Here is a 6,000-nt window from a genome sequence, read left to right as displayed (position 1 = left end):
GCCAATTCTTTAAGAATGAACCTTGAATCACAAAGGCTGTTTAATTAGAACAAATAGCTCTTTTGAAAACACAAAAAAAATTTAGAGTAAAGAGTGAGGTATTGACGAGGGGATGAACCCCTTCATATACGTAATAATTTCTGTTCGTCTTAACTTTTAATATTGCTCTTTACTTTCGGTTGAGAAGACTTTTTATTTATTTAATTTCTTATCATTTCTAGATAGTACTGGGAAATCCCGGCAAGCCCTTCATGATAAATGCTCTTTGCCAATTAAAAATTTCTTCATGGATATATTCTCCCAGGTAATCCTCTCCTCCGATCCCGCTCGACAGAAAACATTCTCCCGGAAAGTGTCTGTATACTTTCTAATAGCCAATTCTATATTTAAACAATGGGGAAATGTCATAGCTTCTAGCCCTCCCCCCGAGGACTGTAGGGGATTAAATCATCTTCAAACACATAGCTATTAGACTTTTTGTACTAGAAAAGTACAGAACTCTATTAAACCAAAAACGGGCAAAAAATAGAATTAAGTAATCTACCAAGCATAAAAATACCACAAACCAGTATCAATAAATAAATGAAACCCAAAACGAACAGAAATTACAATAAATAACCAAGTCAAACTCTAAACGAGCAGAAATTAACACGAGTAGGGCTATAACCCCTATGCTTTCACAAAGCCAGAACGTAATTTACATTTGGGTGAAAAAATAAATTTTAAATGTTTTAAAAATAAAGTAACTTCAACATTTTAAGGAACATATATAAGCATATGTACATTAAACTCACAATGCACGTTCTTTTGTTGTTGTTTTTTTCAGTAAAGTGCAAATTATGTTCCTGCCTTAGGAAGGTATAAGGGTTTTGAGCCCTATTCATGTTAGTTTCTACTCTTTTTGAGTTTTACTTGGTTATTTACTGTAATTTCCGTTCTTTTTGGGTTTCATTTAGTTATTGATGCTGATTTGTTGCTGTTTTATGCTTGGTAGATTACTTGATTCTATTTTTTGCTCATTTTTGGTTTAGTTGAGTTCTGTATTTGAAAAACTTGTTTTGCGGAAAAAGTTTTTTAATTAATTACTATATGACTCGCCTTGGGTTTAGCGTAGCGTTTTACTGCTCAGTTTAAACTTATTTAGTGGAAAGTTTTTTTTTAAATTAATTATAATCAAGAGACATGGCCCACAATTATAATCAAGAGTCATTATGGAATTTTTCTGGAGGGAAGAGATATGGTTCCCTTACTCAAAACTGCACCTTTACGCCTTGATATCTGTTTAATATTCTTGATACCCCTATGGAAAAATGATACCCCTATGATACCCCTATGGAAAAATGGGTATAACCGAATGTTTCCTTTATATGTTTAAGTTTATTTGAAGTGAAAAGTGAGGTTCCACATTTAAACTCAGCGTCGGTAATGTAGAACTGTTTAAAATCTGGTGTGATTACCAAACAAAAGAACAATGCTTCTTAGTTTCCCAATTCGATTGTAATTCCACATTTTATCAATTTGAGAAATAAGTCATGTAAAAATTAATGAATCATGGTGACGCTGGGTGAACAAGAATTAGCTTACAAAATCGTGACTATCGAGTCCAATCGAGACAGTCAATTCCTTGCCTTCTAATTAGAGATAACAGGATTTCGTTGAACGTGTTCTGGTGAGTTTCTATTCTTATATTTATATTTTTCAAAACATAGTATTCTCGGTGTAAGATTCCTTTTTTGTACTAAACTTTGCGGTATAACCTAGATTAAGACAATTGGGAATGAAATATGTCGAAAAAAACAATTTTTACTTCATGATATACAGAATAATAGTAGTTGACCCATTTAACTGCAGACCCACTTTTTTTTACCCTCAATCCCCTCTAATGGGTGAATATTAGCTGAAATCACATATTTCCCGTATATTTTATTTTTTTTTTATTTCGTCTCAGTTGATGCTAATTACGGGTACAGGGGTTGAATTAAAAGGATCGTTCTCCTTTCTATTGCGTGATATTGGAAGATAACCAGAAACTATATCATTTGGGCTATATAATTGCACTTTTTTTTGGGGGGGGGGGGGTAAAATATTGTGGAGGTGCAATCAAATGTGTTAGCAACAATTATTCTATATTATTCAGACTATGCTTACAGTAACAATTTAGACTAAACTAACGATTATTCTGACTGTACTTATAATTTATGTCTCAACAATTACGTAGACAGTTGTCGCCTGAATGATTTCTTACTAGAAAATTAAATTTAATAAAACCAGTTTTTTTAATTGTAAGTAAGGACCGACATTAAAACTTCAAATGAACAGAATTTATTCCGTATGTGAAAGGGGTTCTCCCTTCAGTAACGCCTCGCTCTTTACGCTAAAGTTTGACTCTTTGTCACAACTCTTACTTTTAAAACAATAAAAAAACATTTTAAAAAGTAGAGTTGTGAGAGAGAATCAAACTTTAGCATAAGGAGCGAGGCGTTGCGAAGGGGAGAACACCTTTCATATAAGGAATCATTTCTGTTCGTTTTAAGTTTTAATGTCACTCCTTACTTGTGTTAAAAAAAACTTTTTATTTATTTAATTTCTGAACGTTTTTCAATTAAGGTGTGTTTTGATTTTGGCTCACCGCACATGAATAATTAAAACGAAATTTGCATATTATTTTTTTTTTTGGCTAAATGGCTTTCTCATAGTTTTGATCGGACAATTTTGATAAAAAAGGGGTGGGGGATGAGGCCTTGTTGCCCTCCGATTTTGGTTGTTTAAAAATGCAACTAGACTTTTTAATTTTTTGTATGAACGTTTTTGTTAGTAGCAAACGTTAATAATGCTAGTAGCAGTAATAGGTTGTTAGTAATGTACGAACGTTTTTGTTAGTAATAAACATACGTACCTTACGAATTAACTTATGTAACGAACTTCTATATTTTTGTATTTTTATTACGTATATGAGGGGGTTTGACCCCTCGTCAATACCTCGCTCTTTACACCAAAGTTTGAATTTTATCCCAAATGTATAATAATGACCCCTGAATCACAAGGGCCGTAGAATAAATAGTTGATATTGATAAAAATAGTTTAGCCTGAAGAGCAAGGTATTGTGGAGGAGACGAACCCCTTTATATACGTAATGCTTTATATCCGTTTTAAGCTTTAATGCTACCCATTACTTCCATGTGACAAAATTTATTTATTTTCTCATTGTTTTTTTTTTAAATAATGCTAGAAAATTCTGCGGCCCCTTCATGGAAATTCTATTCCCTCATTATTAATTCCTCTATGGAAAGATTCTCCCATGTAACCCCCTCCCCCCGACCTAACCCACCCCAACGCGAGTAGGTTCCCCTGAAAACACTTGCACATTTCAAACTAACCATTATTATATGTAAATTACTCCGTATATGAAAGGGGCTGTTCCCTCCTCAACACCCCGCTCTTTACGCTAAAGTTTTACTTATTCTCTCAACTCTACTTTTGAAAATAGTAAAAAACTTTAGCGTAAAGAGGGGGGCGTTGAGGAGGGAATATCCCCTTTCATACACGGAATAATTTCTTTTCGTTATAAGATTTAATGTCACTCCTTACTTTCAGTTTTTAAAAAAAACCTGTTGTTTTTGTTTATTTTCTGAACGTTTTTGAATTAATGCATGTTTCGATTTTGGCTCTCTGCACATGAATAATTATAACAAAATTTACATATTAATTTTTTTTGGCTTTATGGCTTTCTCACAGTTTTGATCGGACGATTTTGAGAAGAAAGAATCGGGGCAGGATGCTTTGTTACCTTCAATTTTTTGGTTACTTGAAAAGGCAACTAGAACTTTTAATTTTTTATGAACGTTTTTATTAACAAAAAATATGCAAAACTTATGAATTAACTTACGTAATGAACTTCTATATGCCTATGTTTTTATTACGTATATGAGGGGGTTCGCCCCCTCGTCAATACCTCGCTCTTTACACTAAAACTAAAATTTTGTCCAAATTCCTTAAGAATGACCCCTGAATCACAAACGCCGTAGAATAAACAACTGAAATTATTAAACATGCTTTAGCGTAAAGAGCAAGGTATTAGGAGGAGGTGCGTAATAATTTCTGTTCTTTTTAAGCTTTAATGCTGTTCCTTACTTTCAGTTGAAAAAACTTTTTCTTATTTATTTTTTCATTGTTTTTTAAATAATACTAGAAAATCCTGCGCCCCCTTCATGGAATTATCTTCCCCCAAGACGAATTCCTCCATGGAAATATCCTTCTTTCAGCCAACTGAAAACGTCGGTACACTTCCCAATAACCATTACTGTATGTAAACACCGATCAAAGTTTGTAACTTGAATGTAAACATTGGTCAAAGTTTGCAACTTGGGGGAGTACTTCATCCCCAATGAAACAGTTATTAGCTTTTTCGACTATGTTGAATAAAATGGCAATCTCAGAATTTTGACTCGGTGACTTTTAGAAAAAAATGAGCATGGGAGGGGGCATAGGTGCCCTCTAATTTTTTGGTCATATAAAAAGGGCACTAGAACTTATGAGTTCCTTTGGGATGAGCCCTCTCGCAAAATTCTAGGACCACTGGGTTGATACGATCACCCCTGGGAAAAAAAACACAAAAACAAACAAATAAACATACATCCGTGATCTGTCTTCTAGCAAAAAATACAAAATTTCACACTTTTGTAGATAGGAGCTTGAAACTTCTACAGTAGAGTTCTCTGATACGCTGAATCTGATGGTGTTATTTTCGTTAAGCTTCGATAACTTTTGGGGGGTCTTTCTCCATATTTTCTAAATAAGGCAAATTTTCTCAAGCTCGTAAGTTTTGATGGGTAGGACTAAACTTGATAAAACTTATATATTTAAAATCAGTATTAAAATATGATTGTTTTGATGTAACTATTGGTATCAAAATTCCGTTTTTTAGAGTTTTGATTACTATTGAGCCGGGTCGCTCCTTACTGCAGTTCGTTACCACGAACTGTTTTATATACGTTCCTCCCTTTACAATATTGATTTCTGTCTCCTAAGAATAAAGTTTTTTAATAATATTTGTAAATTTTTTATTAATAAAATTGTATATATACAAAAACTCTTTTCTTCTTCCTTTGATTTCTTCTTGTACGTATAGGTATTCATCAAGAACATCTAATGGTGGCTGATCATTTGAACTCACTGTGTATAGGTCGTATAGTACAAATTCAGGGTTATATTTTATACAGTACAACGTAACTTCAATCTTATTGTATTTCTTTGTGAAGTCAATGATTCTTTTGTCATTCACACTGTAAAATGCACGTGTTTCGATTTGCTTATTTAAAGTGACATCAAACACAATATTCTCAAATTAGGATTTGCTCTCTGTGAAAGCCAAATAAAAATTCGTAAACTTATAATGATAATAATCATTGTCTTCACTACGATGACTATTATCTATCTTATCTTATTATTCCAGATTATCTTTTTATTCCAATATTTGAAGCTTATACCAGATTTTTCCTCCCAAAATAGTTTAAAACCACGAAGATACCAATCTTGAAAAATAAACTAAGATCTCATTAGGATTTTTTCCTATCATACCAGGACAGGTATTTCCCACAGGATAGGTATTATTACTGCTACTAAAGCTAAGGCTGCTATTATTAACTCTACTCCTACTGCTTCTATTGCTACTATTATAACTACTGGTGCTACTACTACTGCTAATAAGCCTAAGGGTATTAAGGATATTAAAATAAATCAAAAACACTATGTCCGTAAAGGTTGTCAATAGGACCTATCAGCAATGCTTCAGGATCGGCTGATGGCACTAAGTTGAAAATTGCATCGTGTGTTGAAGGGGATGCTGAAAGAAAACAACAAAGGTGCTATCTGCATACTGCTACTATACAGGCTAAGGATATTAAGGTTAAGCTTTGAAGGAAAATTTCGGTGGATGTTGAACTAACTACGCTTTGATTTAGTTCTTTGATTAGTTCTTTGGGAAATTACTTCGTATATGAA

At 33.2% G+C, this 6,000-nt stretch overlaps 1 protein-coding gene across 4 annotated transcripts in view; it reads left to right on the top strand.

Annotated features, from left to right (window-relative positions):
• The first annotated feature begins 1,609 nt into the window (after nucleotides 1-1,609).
• The window catches only part of LOC136034555 (glutathione synthetase-like), a 100,193-nt gene continuing 95,802 nt past the window's right edge, over nucleotides 1,610-6,000 (top strand). For all 4 annotated transcript variants that reach the window (XR_010619205.1, XM_065715795.1, XM_065715794.1 and 1 more), the window contains exon 1: nucleotides 1,610-1,669. The gene's annotated coding sequence lies outside the window, so the exon portion shown is untranslated. The remainder of the gene's footprint in view (nucleotides 1,670-6,000) is intronic.

The sequence above is a fragment of the Artemia franciscana genome, chromosome 13 (genome assembly GCF_032884065.1).
Source record: "Artemia franciscana chromosome 13, ASM3288406v1, whole genome shotgun sequence".
NCBI lineage: Eukaryota > Metazoa > Arthropoda > Branchiopoda > Anostraca > Artemiidae > Artemia > Artemia franciscana.
The sequence above is the reverse complement of the archived record's forward strand: the minus strand, read 5'-3'. Positions and strand labels throughout refer to the sequence as shown.